The sequence below is a fragment of the Heptranchias perlo genome, chromosome 2, assembly GCF_035084215.1.
Source record: "Heptranchias perlo isolate sHepPer1 chromosome 2, sHepPer1.hap1, whole genome shotgun sequence".
NCBI classification, from domain to species: domain Eukaryota; kingdom Metazoa; phylum Chordata; class Chondrichthyes; order Hexanchiformes; family Hexanchidae; genus Heptranchias; species Heptranchias perlo.
In genome coordinates, this window is record NC_090326.1 from 95104461 (window position 1) to 95126785 (window position 22325).

Sequence of the window (22325 nt, forward strand, 5' to 3'; positions counted from 1 at the left end):
AAAGACATGCGAGAGCAATGGAAATGACAGTACTTGTAAACAGAACTGTGATGTGACTGGAGAACCTGGCATCTGCCAACAGGTATTGGATCACTTTTAACACAACCATGAGCAGAATTGATGTCAAGAGGAGGGTCTCAGTGCTACAGAAATAGAATTGTGCGGCTGATATCTGCATCCCGTATATGTGGCAGGGAGAAAGAACGGTACAAACGTTCTGTTAACATGACAAGATGTGAATATATTTTACATAGTTACATCAAAACCACAGCACAGAAACAGGCCATTCAGCCCAACTGGTCTATGCCGGCAATTATGCTCCACAGAAGTCTCCTCCCTCCCTACTTCAGCTAACCCTATCAACATATCCTTTTTTTATTCCTTTTCCCCTCATGTGCTTATCTAGTTTCCCCTTAAATGCATCTATGCTATTTGCCTCAACTACTCTGTGGTAGTGCAGTCCACATTCTTACCACTCCTTGGGTAAAGAAGTTTCTCCTGAATTCTCTATTGGATTTATTAGTGACTATTTTATATTTATGACCTCTAGTTTTGGAATCCCCCACAAGTGGAAACATTTTCTCTACATCTACCCTATCAAACCCTTTCATTATCTTCAAGACCTCAATCAGGTCACCCTTCAGCCTTCTCTTTTCTAGAGAGAAGAGCCCCAGCCTGTTCAGCCTTTCCTGATAATTATATCCTCGCACATCCTTATTGTAGTTTTAATGAATATTAAATAATTCCTCAGAAAGGATAACCTTAACCACTGCTCCACTGTTTTCCCCAGGAAAATGGACAAAAATGTAGAACGTTATCCCCAAAACCCATGTAAAAAATCTCAGAAGATCATGTAATACAAATGGAATTTAGCTTATTCAGTCAATATAATAGCTCCAATTGTAAACAGACAGAATCACAAATACCATCCCAAACACACTGGTAAAAATCCTGAAATCCTACATAATAAAAATGAAATTTGACTTATTTTGTCACTCTGTTGATAACTGACAAAAACTGACTTGTGTGACCTTATGAGTTTATTCCATCTCCTGGACTCCTAGAATGCACTGCTAATTTTGTAACAGCCTCCTACATTCTGTTCATGATAGAAAATACAGCCCACTCCCAACAAAAGATGTCTTCTTATGTGGGTGGGGGCTAATATTTTTCTTTTCCATTAGCTGAATAGAATTGGAATTTTATAATATTTCAATGCATCGTTTATAGCACAATAAAATTGCAGCAGAGAGAAAGAGGCATATTATTATTGAGGGGTTCTGTTCAAGTTCTTGCCAGGAGAGTGTTGCAGTCAACAGTCATGCTGATTGAGGTTAGTCTCTCTACCCCTCCCGTGTCTGTATGCTTCTCATTTGAGTTAACACTGCAACTAATTTGTTTACTATTTTCTAAACCTTTCTGGAGTTATATATATGCTGATTAGAATCAGTGCTAATGATACCTTATTTTCACCCATGTTCCTTAGTCTCTGTTACATTTGCTCAGTAATATTAGACCTACAGTAATTAATAAGGGACCCACAAATACAACATGACCCTTGATTACCAACATATACTTTCCCTCATCAGCCTTCATTTTAAATACCACACAGCAAGGTGCATTTTTAATGCCACTTTCACTCACATGGTTTTGGGTGCACATCAATGCTGTTTAACTCAGGAGACTACTGAAGCTGTGAAGTGACAGACCCCATCCAGGAGGGTGCCTCACACTGGTTTGCATTGAGTGCATCATAACTCCAGATACAGACTCTTACATCTGAAAGCAGGTGATTTTTGGTATTAAAATACATTAAAGGCTGAACTTACACGAAAACTGCAGTGTTGGTGCAAAGTCATTTCACTTTGCACTGATGCTTCAGTGATGAGGGGATACCAATTAAAAAGTGCCACTAAGAGGTTAGGAGAAATTTCTTTACACAGAGCATTGTTGCTTTGCCACAAGAGTAGTTGAGGCAGAGACTATTGCATCTTTGAAGGGAAAATTGGATAAATATTTGAAGCAAAAGAAAATACAGGGATATGGAGAGCAAAGGGCAGTGAGACTAGTGTTGAATTGCTCTCGTAAAGAGCTAGCACAGGCACAGTGTGCGGAAGGGCCTCCTTCTATAAACTTCTAAATTTCTAAGATGGTGTGATGTAAATCTGGAGTCATGGCCTGATCCGCCTCTGTGGTGAAGCAGAGTCAGACCAGGAGGGAGTCACTCTGCTTTGCTTTATGGTCAAGTCATACCAACTCTGGATTAACACTAGGCCAAGAAAACCACTTCATGGTGAAGCTGCAATTGTAATGTAAATGGAGCAATTCCTTAACCTTGACATAATTAGTTGTATGTTTGAAATACATCCTATGCAACGGAGTCATGTCATAAGAAACTTAGTTGTGGAAAATCTACAAGTCCAACATCAATACACTGCACCAGTTGACAAGCACAGATCTTACCTGATACTGTCCAGTGGTTTTGTATATAGTAGTGTTATCCAATAGAAATCGCTGATTAGCCACAGCCGTAACTACGGCAACACCGTTTTAGCCGCATGCACTAATTTTAGAAGAAATCGCCTTACATACAGTACAGGTAAATGTACTTCACGTGAATATTTACTTATCAAACGTCTACCACCATTCAGTGTGAAACTTTGCAGCCTTTCTTTTTCACCAGACTTTGGGATTCTGGCATGAATTGATCAGACACAAGACATCTTAGTGCAGCTTCAAGGTTTTTGTCCAGCAGTTGCGAGCGGTACTTTGATTTTATTAGTGTGATTGCTGAGAATGCTAACTCACAGAAAAGATGCGACAGACCCGCCCCTGCTCTCCATCCAGAACATGGTTGGATGCTGCTTGTCCTTTGCCATGACATGCCTTGTTGGAGCTGCCATGACGTGCCCTGGGCTTGCTTTCTTCTGCTGGCAACTCCCCTCTCCATAAAATATTGCTGGTGTTGTCATGGTGCTGAAGCTCTGCATTTTCACCCATGTCACCCACCATTAGCAGATAACCAATAAGCAGTAACCAAGGAAGTAAAGCAAACACAAAGATCAAAAAACACTGGCACACTCTGCTTTTTGCCTTATCATTTTAACCAAAAGGTTAAAGTATACATGCATTGGCTGTCCAATTATGAGTACTGAATACCCAAGGACAGTGTCTATTACTCACTTTTATTTACTAATCAAAGATGCAATTAGTCACATCTTGATTCCTAATTAGCCACACGTGGAAAGTGGCTAACGTATTGGGCAACAACAATTTAGTAAAACGATATCTGCACTGGTCTCACGGCGTTTGAGGGGCGGTTGTTTCTGGTTGGTGTTGCGGGCCCTTCTCACGTCGCCATCTGGATGCTCAGTTCTCGGGAAAAAAAAGAATAAATCACCTAATGTATTAATCACGGGGACGTGCTCTGTTGCTTAGTGGCACCAAGGAGTGAAAAACTTACTACGTTGCTTCTTATATGTATTTTCCTTGGTGTTCCTATTTGAATTCAGGAAAATTGTCTCCTCCCAACAATCGTAAATAAACAAACACAGCATCCAGTTTAATCATGTTCCCCCTCCTCCCTCACAATATTCCAGGACATAGCTGGGATGCTTGTCCAATGATGTAGTGCTGTTCTAATGGACTGTGTTGCCTTTTCTTGCTTTAGTGCTGGTTGGATTCAACTAATGTGAAAAAAACCGAAATCCTAGCAGAAATAATTTCGACGTTTTTCATTTTTGTTATTTTGCAACACAATTACTTATCTAACATTTTTTGCAAAAAACTATAAATCAATTTGGATTATTTCTTATTTCAAAAGAACCATTTGACTCTATCTTTAAAAGCTGTGGACAAACGGAGCGTAATTTAAAAAGAATAACTTTCCCGTCTCAAGGGCAAAATTCTGCTGTAGCTTTAGTTTTAGGCCAGTTTCAACACATTCCTCCAGGCATGAAATCCGAAGTCTGCTGTCTGCTGCACTCGTGCTTCTTTCGCCGTCCTGTGTAGACTGCAGTGTACAGCAGTACACGCGTTACCGCAGCAGGTACAAGTGGGCCTGCTTGAGGCATACTTTCCTCGCAGGCCTTTGTCTTCTAAACTTAAATTAAATATCAATAATTGCAAATTAATCATTTATTGAAGGCTATGCACATGCATCCAAATTTAGAAATATGTTTAAATATATCTTGTTACGGCAAACTATCTCCAGAGCAAAGACGGTTTTGTACCAATTTATGAAACTAACTTGAAACAGGGTAACGCAAATAAAAACTTCCAAAATCTAGCAGAATGGGCGTACTGGCTCTTCCGAATAAATCCTTTGATTTAGGGTCCACCCTGATGTGTAATGAATACTCGACATATGTATTTATAGAAACTCTAGAGATGCATAGATCGGATAAAGGTCCCACAGAAAGTAAGGCTGCCAAAAGTTTTTAAACCTTCCTATTGTGTATGTCGTAAATCTTAATATTATCTAAGTGGGCGTGGGTCGGAATAAGATTTAAAAGCAGTCCTTTAACAGGGAGCTGGATGACTGTACGAGTTGGAAGGATCAATATATTTTCCTTAATCCAATATTCTTAAAAAGTAAAACGCTGATGGGAGAGTTACTGGAAAACTTGGAAAGGTGAATTCACACCAGGAGTCAGCTCTTTAAGAAAGATTCCAGCTTGGTCGACTTCAGGGTACTCAGGACTCTTTGGTCCTCCAAACAGCTGATACAAAACGTGGGCTATTGCCAAATAAACAGGGCTTGGACTAGGAAGGAGTTGTCTTTGGTAAGTAACAACAATTCCAAGGAGGGATATCTTCAACACAAACTGGCAACAGGCTTAAGGGGCAGTGTCTGACCTGCATATAAAAGCACACAGTTCTTGCGATAACGTAAAGGCAACTATCCTCTCAAGCATCACGTGAGAGAAGTTTTTTTTAAAATGTCATCTTTAGAATCTTCAGAATAGTGTTTAATAAGCTGTGACTAATTCCACTTTGAAAATAGAATTGTATAACTTACCAGCTATTAGGTGTCAGCGAATAATTAACTACAGGAATTTAACTTGTCTTTATAAAGTTCATTGTAGGCCTGTACAGCATCCAGGGGAAAGGATGCCGCAAGTTTAAATATCGTCAGAAATACGCGGGGGGATTGAAATATGTCCGCTGCTGTTTTTAATATTGAATGCATTTATTTAAAAAAACAACGTGATTGGCATATCCACTAAAAGCACAAGTTTAGGTCCTGGCACTGATCGCTCCCTTGAAGTATAGCCCTCTTAAACATAAAACTATTCGTAACCATTGGAACCTGGGATATCTATACAAAGAAGGATAGCGCCGGGTTTACAGCCTATTCTCCAGTCTCAGTTCTGTGTAACTGTTAATGTGTAACAACGTCCATCTATTGGGAGTCTGTTAAGTTCTTTAAACTGTCCTAAGCTTCTCTATTACATTAAATCGAAAACCGTTCCGAATAAATTCATATCTGTATGGTTCTACATCATCCTTTTAATGTATTCATGTGAATTGTGCGCAAATAGTAAGACTGCATTGTGCGGACCCGAGCCCATGTACTTCAGTAATGAAAATCTATCAATTGGGATACAATCTTCTTTCTAATATCACTGCATCATTACAGGTTTAGCGGCCATTGCCAGAAAACTGGTCTTTCTTTAAAAGCAATGCTGTAGCCGGGCAGTGGCTGATGATAGAGAAACAAGCCCCTGCGGTGTCCGTACATGTGAATGTGAAACTGTTTCAGTTTGCGCTGCTGGGCTTGTGGTGAGCGGAGGCGCTTAAGAGTCGCAGCCAGAGTCTGGAGAGAGGTCAGTCACATTCTGCAGGCAACGCCAACACTAACGGCAAGGAGACAAGAAAGCTACCGCCTCAGTCATTCATTCACACCAGCCTTTCACAGACCGCGACCCTATTGGATCGAAACTAGGATCTTATACAGGAAGGAAAGAGCGAGAGCGAGAGAGAGAGAAGGAAATAGCTAATATCAAAAGATTGGAATTACAACAAACTCACGGCTCATCGAATTCTAGCTATCTGTGTTCATTCCGTGAAGGAACATTCACATCAGGTGGAATTTCTCATCTGTGGAGAGAGGAGCGAGCGAGAGAAAGAAAGATGCAGTTTTAATAATAGGTTTTATTCGATTTGAGAGCTGTCGCCTCACTCGGCGCATCTTCAGAGCAAGGATCTATTAGGTATTGATTCTCCATTTTCTTAAAAGTTTCTTATTGTAATTATGTAAGAGGATGATCACAGGGAAGCACAGTCTCAGTTTCTACTGTCAGTCCCATTAAGATTGTGGTGATTCATAAGATTTATCGCCACTGCCAGGTTATTGTCAAGAATTCAGCCCCATCTGTAATGGGACAATTACGGCAAAGCTCGAGTGGATTCGTGCCACATTTGACATTACGACGTACAATTAATTAACATTTTGTGTACAATGGGGAAACTCAAACTGGCTCGTAAATCTAGTAAAACATTTAAATTTGGTAAATAGCTGCCGGTTTTTAAGCGTGACAGAAAGACAAAACAAAAGCAATTAAACTCGGGAATCCCTCAGCACTGAAAGGAATTAGTGAACAGAACCTTACAAACGCCCATTGATTGTGGTTCTCGATTCATGCCGACCAGTATGAGAGGCGGTTGGATTAGTTAGTACTATATCTGACATGAAATCCACTGTTATTTTTTTGCGCGTATGTGGGATGGATGAAACGCGGCCCGAACAGCACTTTTTACTGGAATATCAGATCTGTGCTATCACAGGTCTACCTATATGTCAAATGTTTACCTCAAGGAAAGCAGAATGTCAAGTTAAAGCAAGAGGTGTAATCAATTGTCTACAATAATACTTGATAATAACGCAGTATCCGCTCCATTCACGAGCAGGCAGTATCCACTTTGGACAGCTCTCTTTTTTAAAAGTCAAATTGTCTATAAGGGAAAAATTTGCACGTAATGGGAATGTGGGGCAGAATATTGTTTTTTAAAAATCAAATAAGATCTGATGGCAAGCAGACCGAATATTGAACACTGCCTTCAAAGTGGAAACTTTGTAAACTACTAAACAGGATTTGAAAATGTATTTGAAGTTAAAAAAGTAGCCTTGAAAAATAAAATATTTGCTAATTCCTTTATCTTGTCAAAGCCTGATCTCAGTTTAACGTTGATTGCATTGTAGGTGAAGTGAAAAGTGCCTGTATCGAATCTATAAAGGTCTTTATATGGAAAATGGACTCTAGGGCTAGACTCAAAGACATCTATTTTTAATCGGTTTTGGGCTGCTTTGACCATTGGCTCATTTGTCCGATTATTTTTGGAGTGAGCAGTAAATCAAAACAAACCATCAGACAAATTTCCAAACCGTCCATGAACTCCAGTTGGTTCAAACTGAAAAAAACAATGCAATTACTTACTGGGGCGAATCAATTTTTGTAAAACAATAAAATTGATACAATATTGCTTCTTGCAAAGGATCACAAGCTTTTTTAAACCACTTCAGAAAATAGGAAAGTAGGGAGGCCACATGCTGCTTAGGTAATAAGAGTCTAAATGGGGTAGAGGAGCAGAGGGATCTAGGGGTACAGATACACAAATCACTAAAAGTAGCCACACAGGTTAATAAGGACATAAAAATGAAAACCAAGCACTGGGGTTCATTTCTAGAGGGATAGAATTGAAAAGCAGAGAAGTTATGTTAAACTTGTATCGAGCCTTAGACCACACTTGGAGAATTGTGCACAGTTCTGGTCTCCCATTATAGAGGCATTGGAGAGGGTGTGAAAAAGATTCACAAGGAGAGAATATACTTATCAAGAAAGCCTGAACAGGCTGGGGCTCTTCTCTCTAGAAAAGAGAAGGCTGAGGGGTGACCTGATAGAGGTCTTTAAGATAATGAAAGGGTTTGATAGGGTAGACGTAGAGAAAATGTTTCCACTTGTGAGAGAGTCCAAAACTAGAGGTCATAAATATAAAATAGTCACTAATAAATCCAATAAGGAATTCAGGAGAAACTTCTTTACCCAAAGAGTGGAGCACACTACCACAAGGAGTAGTTGAGGCAAATAGCATAGATGCATTTAAGGGGAAGCTAGATAAGCCCTTGAGGGATAAAGGAATAGAAGGGTATGGTGATAGGGTTAGATGAAATTGGGAGGGAGGAGGCTCCAGTGGAACATAAACTCCGGCTAGACCAATTGGGCCGAGTGGCCTGTTTCTGTCCTGTAGTTTCGATGTAATTAAGAACAAAACGAGCTGTTAAATTATATATTATTTTATATACCGTATTCACAAAGTAAACTTGCATTATTGCTAACATCTGGAGCAGCTCCGCATATGAACCTTTACGCAGTCTGTATCATAAGGTTTCCTTTCCCCAGGTTAACTGCAGATAAATATTTATCAAAGTCTGCATGTAACCACGGGCAGCTCGGGAATTGCGAACTACAGAAATGGGGAAAGGTGACTGTTCAGAGCTGATTTTAAAATTTATTTAACAGTATATTGCAAAGTACACGTATACTGTAACAAAGCAAAGTAAAATTGCAGCGACCCTTTCGATGATTTTCCCAATACTACTGCAAAGGGAAAGTTTACAGACTGAATGTTATTTACTGTAATGATGCAGCTCGCCCCCATATCTAGGCTGCACTAAACAACATGAATGCACAATGCCGCTCTTGGATGATCAAATGTGACTTGCAGCCAGATGTCCATCCCAGAGGTAAATGACTCAACAAAAGAGCTTCAGCAACACCAAGCACTGAGGAGTCTGCGGCCAACTGGTCTTATGGGTATTTAACGGCTCAATGTAGATATACCAACAAACGCTCACGTTTTATGTAGAAAGCGAAAAACCAGATCATGGCGCAAGCCACAACGCCATTCTGGGACTCCAAAAGGCACAACCAATTACAACGCTCACCGAAGTTAGACACGCTTTTTTGCTGCGTAGATTATTAATTAAATTTGCATTGTCCTCCATACATAACTGACATCAGAATCAAAATGTGTATGACATCCACTTCACTTTGTACCAGTTTAATGCTACGATTTTGATTGCATTATGTTAATTGTACCAGTAGCTATAATTCTGAATTTTGTTTCTATCTGACAAAAAATACACAACCATAACGTAATTTGCTCCATTAAATGCTTATTTCAAGAAGTATTAAGTTGCAGGATAGTGAATGTAAGAGGCATGATCTCAAATAGACTGGTAGAAATAAGAATTTGAGTCTTGATGTAAGGAATGGGGACATAACTGGCCACTGAACAGAACTAAAACTGGATCAACAAAATCTATTAAGAGCCGAGGAGATCTGGGCTCGCTCGTAGAAAATTAATTCACTCAGCTTTCAGAAGGTGGACAATAAAAACCTTACGGCAGCTATTCTAAATGTGAAGATGTAGATTCTACGGTCCAGTTTATCATTAAATATCATTACATTTCTGGGGATTTGTTTCCTTCCTATGAATAAGGACGCAAAGAGGTATTGTAAACACAAAGGGAGGCAGCCTGAGACAAACATACGAAAAAGAAATAGACCAACTGGTCCTGGAGCCGGTCCCATCCCAGCACGGTGTAACTGCTACACACCATCGCCCTCATCAACCCCTCCGCCCCCCACCCCCGTCGCGCCACGCCATGCACACACATTGCAATCTCCCAGTAGGAGCAAAATACCAGAGAGAGCAAAAAAAACCTTAGGCCAATTTAAGAAAAAACGCTGGGAAATTCCTCCCCTTCCCTCCAAGGCAATCAAATAAGCTCCAGGACATCACATTGACGGAGGGACACAACCCTCAGTAACCCACCTACCTTCTATATATACGTGTGTTAGCCACCCTGAGGAACTCATGCAGCTCCCTCTTGAACACTTGCATTGAATCCGCACTCGCTGTACCTGCTGGCAACTTGTTCCAGAGGCCCACACACCCTGTGAAAAGATATATCTCCTAACATCTAACCTAGTTCCATGCTTTTATATTTGATAATTGTGTCCCTTGGTTCTTCCTAACCTATCTAGCTCAAATTCCCTATCCACTTGGACCAAATGCAATCCTTTCATGATTTTAAGAAAAAAAGAGCTTGTGTTTATGTAGTGCATTTCATGACTCCAGAGCATCCCAAGTGCTTCACAGCTAATTAAATACTTTTTAGTGTAGTCAATATTGTAATTGAAAATGTAACAGCCAATTTGCACACAACAAGTTCCCACAAACAGCAATGAAATAAATGACCCGATAATCTGTTTTAGTGATGTTGGTTAAGAGATAAATGTTGGCCAGGACACGAGGAGAACTTCCCTGCTCTTCTTCAAAAAGTGGCATGGAATTGTTTATGTCCACCTGAGAGGGCAGATGGGGGTCTTGGTTTAACGTCTCATTCAAAAGACAGTAGGGGTAAAATTTGTCTCTGGCAATAGATTGAAATGAGCAATAGTGAATTGGTAGCCTGTTTTACACCATGCCCGATAATCTTTTCCATTGACTAATGAAGGACAACTTTTGTTACAGAATATCAGGGTAGTCTGAAAGAGATCGGGAAGTCTGGCTATGTGCTGAGAACACTGTAAAACAAATGAATCCCATCTGCACACACATTTCTATCTTACCCATATATCAGATCTTTTAATCAGTACAACTGCACTATGTAAGAAAATGACCAACTAGTGACTATTCTCCTTGAAATGAGAGTTAAGTTTGGGTTTAAGTTTGTGCACTGTGGCAGATTCAGTAATTGAACGAGGTAGGTCTGTACTACTCCAGGGTATTGGTTATTAAACTTATCTTTCTTTTTATTCGTTCATGGGATGTGGGCGTCGCTGGTGAGGTCAGCATTTATTGCCCATCCCTAATTGCCCTTGAGAAGGTGGTGGTGAGCCGCCTTCTTGAACCGCTGCAGTTCGTGTGGTGAAGGTTCTCCCACAGTGCTGTTAGGGAGTTCCAGGATTTTGACCCAACGACAATGAAGGAACGGCGATATACTTCCAAGTCGGGATGCTGTGTGACTTGGAGGGGAACGTGCAGATGGTGTTGTTCCCATGTGCCTGCTGCCCTTGTTCTTCTAGGTGGTAGAGGTTGTGGGTTTGGGAGGTGCTGTCGAAGAAGCCTTGGCGAGTTGCTGCAGTGCATCCTGTAGATGGTACACACCGCAGCCACAGTGCGTCGGTGGTGAAGGGAGTGAATGTTTAGGGTGGTGGATAGGGAACCAATAAAGCGGGTTGCTTTGTCCTGGATGGTATTGAGCTTCTTGAGGGTTGTTGGAGCTGCACTCATCCAGGCAAGTGTTAGGATCCCTTCCAAATACTAACATAATCCTAGAGACTCCGGGGGAAAGATTCGATAGATGCTATTTTCAGGCGGGGGTAGTATGATGCGCCTGTGCCCCGCGCCCGATGGTCCCTAAACAGGCAGAACGTGAACTTCATGCTGCCTGCTACTTATCATGATATCTCCCTGCAGCCAATGCTACCCGCGCTGCTGAGAGGCTGCACGGAGAATGAGGAAGTTGAAAATCGGACGTGCGCAGCGCACGTCATCAGCAGCTGCACCTCTTCAAGGTGCAGGTACACATTTCAAATGGCACGTACACAGCTTACTAGGAGGAGGGAAAGATGGCCAAGAAGTTAGCAGGACCGGCACGAGAGAGGGCTCCACGCTTCTCCGATGATGCACCGGAGGCCCTGGTGGAAGGGATTGGCGAAAGGAGGGCCAACATGTATCTGCAGGATGGCCGGAGACCTTCCAGACTTCAGGTCCACAGGTATTGGCAGGCTGTGGCCCAGGAAGCCAATGCTAGGAGCATTGCACCACGCACGTGGGTACAGTGCCCAAAGAAGTTCAATGATTTGACACGAGTGGTCAAGGTGAGTGAATGCAAGTGTCAAGTGGCACATCCAACCAACTGCACCACTGCTCCACGCATCACACTCCCCATCACCCACCCACCAACAAACACTGCCCATCCATATGCAATGCTGTACTCGGCATGCTGCATCTCACCCGCACATAGTACCAGACTTGCAGGCCACACATCCACCACTCACAGGTCACACAAACTGGCAGCTATTCTATCACGACAGGCACATCACCCACACACCTTGCAGGATACTCACTGATACACTGGGCTCTGTCTTGCAGGAGAAGATGGCGCATGACAGCCGGCAGCAGGAGGGGCCTGAGGGTCGACGGGGACATTTACACATCCTCATCTTAGAGGAGACAGTGCTTCAGATCATTGGCCGGGCTGTCTCTGCAGCCGTGACAACATGCCATGCTGGAGGTCCTGATGAAGGGGGTCTCTGCATATCTAATGATCCTTCTCCTTTTCCACACCTCCCTCCTCCCATAATCTTTTCTGACTCACGTGCTGCAGATGCTGTCAGCACGCACCTCTTACTTGATCCTCTCCCCACTCCACAACTCAACCTGTTTCCCTTTGTCATTGCAGATACCCAAGAACACATGGCGGCACCGTCCGAGGAGGAGGAGGAGGAGGAGGGAGAGGGGGACACTGAAGTCACACCATCACTCGATCTGACATTTGCTTCCACCAACTCAGAGACTGACACTGCACGTCCTTTAGAGGTTAGGTTAGAGGAGGGATCTGCACGTGGAGAGACACCGAGCACAAGTGTGCAGGAGCCGGCGGGGGGGGAACAGATACCACAGGTGCCAGCTTGCCAGAGGGCGAGGTCACTCACTAGTTCTGCTGCAGAGGAGTCAGATGAGGACTTCGATGGGCCAGGCTACAGAAGACGGCTGATGGGCATAGACCACCAAATGCTTGGGGCACTGGAAAGCCTGCCAGAAAGCCTGCGCATAATGAGAAGGGGCATGGAGGAGTCCAGCTCCAACTTGGCACAGGGCTTTGTGCAGAGCTTGGAGCCCATCCTTTCCAACATGGAACGGGTGGTCACCTCCATCAGCGTACCTGTGGAACCCACCATGATGCAGCGTCTGATGACTGATGTCACAGCATTCATTGCAGCACAAACATCTGCCATCCAAGGGCTGACTGCTGCATTTGAAGCTCAGACTGCTGCTATCATGGCTCTGGAGACCACTGTGGAACGGGGCTTCCAGGGCGTCACAGCACTCCAGTGATCCATTCTCCAGCTGATCACCAGGATTGCTGAGGTGCCACCCTGGGAGAGTGGCAGTGGCGCCATGGCAGTTGGACCTGCTGTCCTCTCTCAGGACGGCAGCCTTCCTGCTCCCACCCCTGCCACTCTGCCAGTGCCCCTGTTGTTGCATATCGGCCAGCCAGGCCAGACTGCTGCAGCCCATGCTGAGATGGTGCAGTCTGAAGCCGAGCCCTCCCGGCCCAGAGCTGCTCGAGGTCGTCCTCCAAGGCCATCTACACACTCCTACATTGATGGCCAGTAGCCTCTCACCACCCTTCCTCCAGCCATTGGGGAAGCACCTCATAGATCAGGTGAGCATGCAGAGCCCTTGCAGACAAGGCGAGTGGTTCCTGTTGCACCCTTGCGTCTTCCTCCACTTCCTCTTCCGGCTCCTCCTCCTCCTCCTCCTCCTCAGCCTCTTCCTCCTCAGCCTCCTCCACCTCCACCTCTTGCTCATGGTCTTCTCCAATCATTGGTGGCAAAGGTCCCTCATGATGGTGAGGTTGTGCAGCATGCAGCAGACCACCACGAATCTGCCCACCCGCTCAGGGGAGTACTGCAGTCCTACGCTCCTCACCTTTCCTCCAGACCAGACCAGGCAGCAGAAGCTTTGTTTGAGGAGGCCTATGGTGTGCTTCACGATGTTATGTGTGGCAGCGTGCATCTCATTATAGGCCTGCTGACCGGTATCATGAGCCATGGCGTGAGGGGATAGCCCTTGTCACCCAGTAGCCAGCCTTTGACTTGCCGAGTCGGGTGAAAGATTGTTTGTTGGACTGCCGCATGACGAAGGCGTCGTGACTGCTCCCAGGGTAGCGGGCAGCGACCTCCATGATTCGATGTGTGTGCTCGCACAACAGCTGCACATTGAGAGAGTGGAAGCTCTTTCAGTTGACGAAGACGGCCGAGTTGATATGCGGGGCATGCAGGGCAATATGCATGCAGTCAATGGCATCCTGCACCATGCGGAAGCCAGCAACGTGAGCGAACCCCTGTGCTCACTCGTTCTGCTTGTCCCTGTGGAGAGGGAAGGTGATGAACCTGTTCCTCATGTGGTACTGGGCGTCCGTGACCTCCCTTATGCAGCAGTGCACTGCATACTGTGAGACGTTGCACATGTCACCAGCAGAGGCCTGAAATGCTCCTGAGCTGTAGAAATTCAGCACCGTGGGTGACCTTCACAGCCACAGGCAATGCTGTCCTCGCCCTGCTCTGAGGCTGCAGTTGTGGCCGCACCAGTTGACAGATCTCAGTCACGGCTTCCTTGGTGAACCTCAGGCATTGTTTGCAATCCTCCTCGGTCATGTTGAGGTAAGAGAATTAGTCCCGGAAGGTCCTCATTGGATGGGGCCTCCTGCTCAGTGCCCTGTGCCTCCTCATCCACCGTCTCATCGCAGCTTGACCTGCTGTGCGTGACCTCTCTGCATGCTCCCAGTCGTGCTCAATGCCTTGTGGGAGCCCTAGCAGACTGCCCATGGTTGCCAGGAATGTTGTTCAACCACAGTTGTAACTTTTTGAACCGTAAGACAGTACCTGCCAAACCACTCTCAAATGTAGTCTAGGAACTCTCAGTAAACAGAAGGGAGCTTCAAAAAACACTTCCTACTCTACCAGCAGCCAGAAACAATAATCCAGCAACTAACCTGCAACACCTGCATGGCCCCTTTAAATAGCGCTGGTGGGGGTCCTTCAGGCACTGTAAGACGTTCAGATGGTCGGGGTTAAGACTGTGCGTTGAATTGAGCGTTAAGGTCCAAAATGGTGTCTATCACTTTAAATCATTGTTGCACACTGATTGCATGCATTTTCTCCCTACTTTACATGCTTCCAGTGTTCGGTATTTGCGCCTGTGCTAACTCCTATACCAAGGTGGCGTCCAGTACACGTCACGCTGGAAACATGCGTGCGCATCCAAGACGCCACCTTGGATGTCAAAGAGGCCGTTTGGCGCTGAAACAATGGGCGCTACACGGCCCAATTTAGTGCCCCTCTTGTCCTAACTTCCAAAATGCAATGTTAGTTAAATGAAGGAAAACAGTGCTGTCAGGCAGAAAGCCACATCACAAATAACACTTTAATAGTCAACAAATACAGAAAAATATTGAAATCTGATGACAGGTGGGCAGAAATCTGATGACCTGGTGACCCCCAGAACCTCTTACTGACCCCCAAGGTCAAATGTGCCAGTTTGAAATCCTATGCTCAAGGCATCGTTGAGGATGGACTAACCAGTTTGGCTCAATAACAATTGCCAAAGGGGAGTGGCCTGAGATTCTTTCACAGAAATACATAGAAGTTACAACATGGAAACAGGACATTTGGCCCAACCAGTCAATGTCGGTGTTCGTCCTCCACTTGAGAAAATAGTTCTAATCACATTTACCCAGCCTGTTCCTATATCTCTTCAATTCCCTTTCCTTCATCCACCTATCCAATCTAATCCTGAATGCTGACATAGTTCCTGCCTCAACCACTAACCCTAAAAATGAATTCCACAGCCTCACAGTGTAAAGAAGTTTCTTCTGCCCTCTGTTCTAAATCACCTACATTTAATCTTATATTTATGGGCACTCTATCTAGAACCCTCAACTATTGGAAACAGTCTGCTTCTATCTACCTTGTCCCATTCTTTCATAATTTTAAACAATTCTATCATATATCCCTGTAATTTGTGTTCCAACAAAATGAAGCAGTCCGAGCCCGCATGCAGCAAGACCTGGACAACATCTCGGCTTGGGCTCATAAGTGGCAAGTAACATTCGAGCCAGACAAGTGCCAGGCAATGACTACCTCCAACAAGAGAGAGTCTAACCACCTCCCCTTGACATTCAACGGCATTACCATCGCCGAATCCCCCACCATCAACATCCTGGGGGTCACCATTGATCAGAAACTTAACTGGACCAGCCATATAAATACTGTGGTTACAAGAGCAGGTCAGAGGCTGGGTATTCTGTGGCGAGTGACTCACCTCCTGAGTCCCCAAAGCCTTTCCACCTTCTACAAGGCACAAGTCAGGAGTGTGATGGAATATTCTCCATTTGCCTGGATGAGTGCAGCTCCAACAACACTCAAGAAGCTCGACACCATCCAGGACAAAGCAGCCCGCTTGATTGGCACCCCATCCAGCACCCTAAACATTCACTCCCTTCACCACCGGCGCACAGTGGCTGCGGTGTGTATCATCCACAAGATGCACTGCAGCAACTCGCCAAGGCTTCTTCGACAGCACCTCCCAAAGCCACGACCTCTACCACCTAGAAGGACAAGAGCAGCAGGCACATGGGAACAGCACCACCTGCACGTTCCCCTCCAAGTCACATACCATCCCGACTTGGAAATATATCGTCGTTCCTTCATCCTGGAACTCCCTTCCTAACAGCATTGTGGGAGAACCTTCACCACACGGACTGCAGAGGTTCAAGAAGGCGGCTCACCACCACCTTCTCAAGGGCAATTAGGGATGGGCAATAAATGCCGGCCTCGCCAGCGATGCCCACATTCCATGAACGAATAAAAAAAAAGCCCAAATTTTCAAGTCTTTCTTTGTATTTGTATTTCTTCATACCAGGCAGTATCCCAGTGGATCTACATTCTACCCACTCTTAAGCCTCAATATCCTTCCTATAGTGTTGAGACCAATACTGTACGTAGTGCTCTTATTCTGTCTCAAGGTCTTATTCTGACTCAACATTACCTTTTGGGTTTTAATATTCTACACCTCTTGTGATAAAACCTAGAATTCCATCAGCACTTTTTTTACTGGCCATCAACCTGAATTGCTGCCTTTAATATCCTGTTAACCTGTACCCTCAAATCCCTCTGTTCCTCTACAGCACTGAGTCTATTTCCATTCAGAGTATAATTACTGCTGTTAATATTTTTTCAAAATGCCTCACCTCACACTTACTAATATTGACTTCCATCTGCACTTAATAGCCCGTACCTCTAACTTATCAATATCCCTTTGCAGCTTCTAAAGAATTAACTATACTTCCTATTTTGATATCATCTGCAAATGTCAACATCACTCCCTCTAGGTCTATATCTGAATCATTGATATACACAGTTAACAGAAGTGGCCCCAGAACTGAACCCTGTTGGATACTACTACCCACTTCCAACCATTCTGAAAAACTGCCCTTATCTCCTACTGTCTAATTTCTCTTTTCTAACCAATTTTTAATGGAGTTTACTATCCTCCCTGTATTTCTGTACTCCTTAATCTTCTCTAGTAATCTCCCATGTGGTACCTTGTCAAAGGCTTTACTAAAGTCCATGTACATCCGCTGCATTCCCTCCATCTACCATATCTGTTACCTCCTCTCGGAATTCAAGCATGATTGTCCCTTTTGAATTCTGTACTGGCTACTATTTTCTGTTTTTCTAGATATATGACATGGTAGCATATGGTTATGTTACTGGACTAGTAATCCAGAGTCCTGGACTAATAATCCAGAGAACGTGACTTCATAATCCCACCATGGCAGTTTGAGGATTGGAATTCAGTTTGAAAAATCTGGAGAAAAAGAAGCTGTTATCAGTAAAAGAGTAACCATGAAGCTGCCGATTGCCATAAAAACCCAATTGGTTCACTAGTGTCTTTTAGGGAAGAAAACCTGCTGTGGTATGGCCTTTATGTGACTCCAGTCCCTCACCAACGTGGTTGATTCTTAACTGCCATCTGAAGTGGCCTAGCAAGCCACTCAGTTGTGTCAAACTGCTAATTTCATCCTCAATTAAAGACTATAATTTTCCCTACCACATATATTAAGCAAATTGGCCTGTAATTACCTAGATGAGCTCTTTATCTCTTTTGAAAAATAGGCACTACACTGGTCACTCTCCAGTCCTCCAGCATACATCCACTTAATAGAGCCCTGAAATATTTTTTTTTATTCGTTCATGGGATGTGGGCATCGCTTGCAAGGCCAGCATTTATTGCCCATCCCTAATTGCCCTTGAGAAGGTGGTGGTGAGCCGCCTTCTTGAACCTCTGCAGTCCGTGTGGTGAAGGTTCTCCCACAGTGCTGTTAGGTAGGGAGTTCCAGGATTTTGACCCAGAGATGATGAAGAAACGGCGATATATTTCCAAGTCAGGATGATGTGTGACTTGGAGGGGAACATGCAGGTGGTGTTGTTCCTATATGCCTGCTGCCCTTGCCCTTCTAGATGGTAGAGGTCGTGGGTTTGGGAGGTGCTATCAAAGAAGCCTTGGTAAGTTGCTGCAGTGCATCCTGTGGATGGTACACACTGCAGCCATGGTGCATCAGTGGTGAAGGGAGTGAATGTTTAGGGTGGTGGATGGGGTGCCAATCAAGCGGGCTGCTTTGTCCTGGATGGTGTCGAGCTTCTTGAGTGTTGTTGGAGCTGCACTCATCCAGGCAAGTGGAGAATATTCCATCACACTCCTGACTTGTGCCTTGTAGATGGTGGAAAGGCTTTGGAGAGTCAGGAGGTGAGTCACTCGCCGCAGAATACCCAGCCTCTGACCTGCTCTTGTAGCTACAATATTTATGTGGCTACAAGAGTAGGTCAAATTCTGGGGCTCTGCAATGTCCTTCCTCATTTCTCTAGGATGTATCCTTTCAGGCCATGGCTCTTTGTCTGCTTTTAGCTTAACTAACCAATCTAAAATTTTCTTTTTCCATCTTAATATCACTCATCTTGCTCTCAACCACTTCAGGATTCACCTCCTCTCTGATATCCTTCTCTTTAATAAAGAGCAATCTGAAGTATTTATTAAAAACCTCCACCATTTTTTGATCATCATCTACAAATTGACAATCTTCTCCTCTCAGGGAGTCCCACCTCATTTTTAACAATTCTTTCTTTTACAGATATACTTGTAAAATACTTCTCTGTTCACTTTAATGTTTTTTGAATGTTTTTCCTCACACTCCCTCTTAGCTTTCCATATTCTGTTCTTAACCTCTTATTTTCTCATATTCTCCTTCAGTATTGTCATTAGTATTCTTGTAGTCGTCATAGGCCCTCTTCTTCAATTTTTAATTGATTTCTAACCTCTTTATGTATCCATGACATTCTAAAACACTAGTAGATTCCTTCATTTTTAATGGAATTTACTTATTTGGTACCTTTGCAATCTTTTTTTAAAAACACCCATTGTTGCCAATTTTTCCTTCCACCTCACCACAGCTAGCTCATACCTCATCTTTTTAAAATCTGCCCTTTTCTAATCTGGTATTTCCACTCAACTCAGGATAACTCAAAGCCATCATGGGTAGGGTGGCTCGAGCAGGACAAGCTGTAGGAAACTTACCAATGCTTGGTGTTGGCAACAGTGTTTTAATTCATTAAAATAAGAAGGAAATCATCATTGATTAAATTAATTCTACTTTCATCAACTAAGTGAAAATTAGAATATTTTTTTATGACAATAAATCTAAAATTATTTCCAGAACCAAAGCATTAAATTAAAATGGGCAAATGAAGGCTTAGGGAATGTTCACACAGTGTCATGTAACTCAGACGAGCGATTCATGAGTGAATAGGTTTGGGAGTCCTATTCACACAGCCACCTTCAAATCCCGATCTGAACTCCTGAGGTCACAATGCTTGCCACCTAGAAGAATTCAATTGTGTTTTTTACTTCTACAACTATTTCAAACTTCATATTCAGGATAAAGGAGGAAGAACTGAGTAGGGAATGATTTTTAAAACTTCACATTTCTTTTCTTGGTGCCACTAAACTTTAGCTTTGGAAAGTGCATTTATATTACAACCTGTGACCTTCAGTTTGAGTTGGAAACCTCCAGGTGCCAAGTTAGACAATTGGGTCTGAAGATCAATTTGATTTGCCATCTACCCTTTACCCTGTTTACACATCTATCCTTAATGTCACTGTGAATTGGGGACCACTTCACAGTGATGCTAAAGATGATGTGTGAATGCAACTTAAGTTGCCATTCCAGCACTACTTTATTATTTCTCAACATTTCTTCTGGCCTCCTGAGTTGTTTAAGAATTGAAACAACAATTATGATTTTTTTTGAAACATAAATGCTAAAAATAATCATGATATCATAAAAATATGGGAAGCAGAAACTAAATTTTGAGTATTTATTTTCCAAGACCAAATCTAAAGTATGACTAAAATTTGGGAACAAAAGACCACATTAAAACTAGAATGGAAGTTCTCCTGAAGACTATAAATGAAATAAGGCTAGAACCTGAGGTCCAGAGACCAGACTATAGCTAAATGAAAATTATTTCCAGGACTAAAATAATGGCTGATAAGCTGCATAATTTTAGTCAGTTAAACTCCAGTAGAGCTCCTGGCCACACTTGGGGGGCCACCAAGCCTGTACTCTTTCCAGCTTGCACCTAAACTCTCTAAGCTCATAGAAGTGGAATTTGTCCCTGCAGAGAGAGGGAGTGTGCACTCTCATATCAGGCAAATGGAAATACGACTTAGTGACTTCTGTTTGATGAAGGGTCGCATCCCAAAGGTTAACACATCTGTTCTCTCCACAGATGCTGCCTGACCTGTTGAGTGTTTCCACCCTTTTTGTTTTTGTTTCAGATTTTCAGTATCCTCAGCGTTTTGTTTTTTGATCCTAGTTAAGGGTTTCTCTGTAGTTTGGTTTGGAGAGATGGAGGGGGAAAATTTTTATCTGCCTACCGTTCCATTCATGCTGAAGTCAGGGTGGCAAGCAGTCAATTTTTATAAAAAACTTACTGTCCACTGGCTGCCTGAGGCCCGCCTGAATTGATTTTCCTGGATATAGGTATCCAGCAATCCCACCCTAACAGGCAGGAGCCTCATTAAAATAGGACCTCAATGTAATTTTCAGGTACCAATGGGTGGAATGTGAATCACAGACGCTCTAACCAGTGGTACTGAACATAGGGCGGCCTGACCAATGGTGCTTAAAGGGATTGCTGTGGGCTGCTGCAAAAACACCAAGGAAACCTCAGTGTCACTGATGTTTGTGCAGCCAAGAGGATTATAAATCTTCCCGTCGACTGCCAGCCGCTCAGTGACCCCTGGGACTGACTTCCCTCCATAAAATTTGACCTCCCGCTTGGCTCCACAGAGGAACCGCCGGATTTGCCACCCCCAACTTGGATTGACAAGTTGCCTGTCAACGTCATTGAGGGCTGGCAACATGCCAATCAAATTCAAATGAGACCCAGTCACGAAAATGGCTTGGGCCTCTTGCTACTGCCAGCATGCAGGCAATTGCTGCACCCACTGCCTGCCTGCTGTGTGCTGCATATGAACAGCCCTCTCCCCCTGCATCGTGATAAAGATATTGTGAAGCAGAAAGACGTTATGATGCTTTGCACCAATCAATGATTAGTGATTATAAATGTTTCTTCACGTGATATAATTTAACATTTCTTAATATTGGGTTAGAAGTGACAAGGATATATGCTTCTTGTAAATGAAATATCAAGCAGCTTGTACTTAATTACAAACCAACAAACCAACCTCTGAAATAGATAGATTAAGACTAATTTCAATGATTTGAAATACAAGTAGTCCATTCTTCTTTAATTATGAATTTGTATTGCTTTGATGGTAAAATGCTGTTGGCTGATGTGTGCAAGGTCTGAAGTGGATCCAGAAAATGTATTTAAAAAGTTTTTAAAAATGGAGAAAGAATGAATCATTCCGACCTTTGCATTTCTCTTTCTTTTAGTATCACAATAAAAGTTTAACAGGGAAATGAGTCATAAATAATCTAAAAGCAGCTTGCCTGAGACCATTTTTTGAAAGCAAATTTGGAGCTGATTAAAGCAAGTGTGCGGATTGTTATTGACGTGGAACTTGACCCATTAACCACCATGAACCTAAAGGGGGCGCCGTGGGCTTGTTCTACCTGACTGATCTGAGAGAACTGTTGCAGTGAGTGGGATTGATGAGATTGGTCTGAATACCCAACTCTTTAAGCACGATGTCTACACAGTAAATTTCATGCACTGCCACGAGTCCACCAGTTACGCTAACCAACATAAAACTGAAAGGATTTATGGAGGGCTCGGCAGTAAAACTGATGATTCTTCTACTGCAAGGATGCGAGAGGGAGAATTATTACGAATATTCTCCATTAAATGGGTGAATGAGTTTTGCTTTTACTACTGATCAATCACTCGAATTGGTCAGAAAGTTACAAGTAGTCATTAGGATTTAACAAAATATCT

At 43.4% G+C, this 22325-nt stretch overlaps 1 protein-coding gene across 1 annotated transcript in view; it reads left to right on the forward strand.

Annotated features, from left to right (window-relative positions):
• Positions 1 to 5978: 5978 nt before the first annotated feature.
• The window catches only part of calcr (calcitonin receptor), a 236995-nt gene continuing 220648 nt past the window's right edge, over positions 5979 to 22325 (forward strand). Inside the window, exon 1 of the mRNA XM_068004501.1 lies at positions 5979 to 6215. The gene's annotated coding sequence lies outside the window, so the exon portion shown is untranslated. The remainder of the gene's footprint in view (positions 6216 to 22325) is intronic.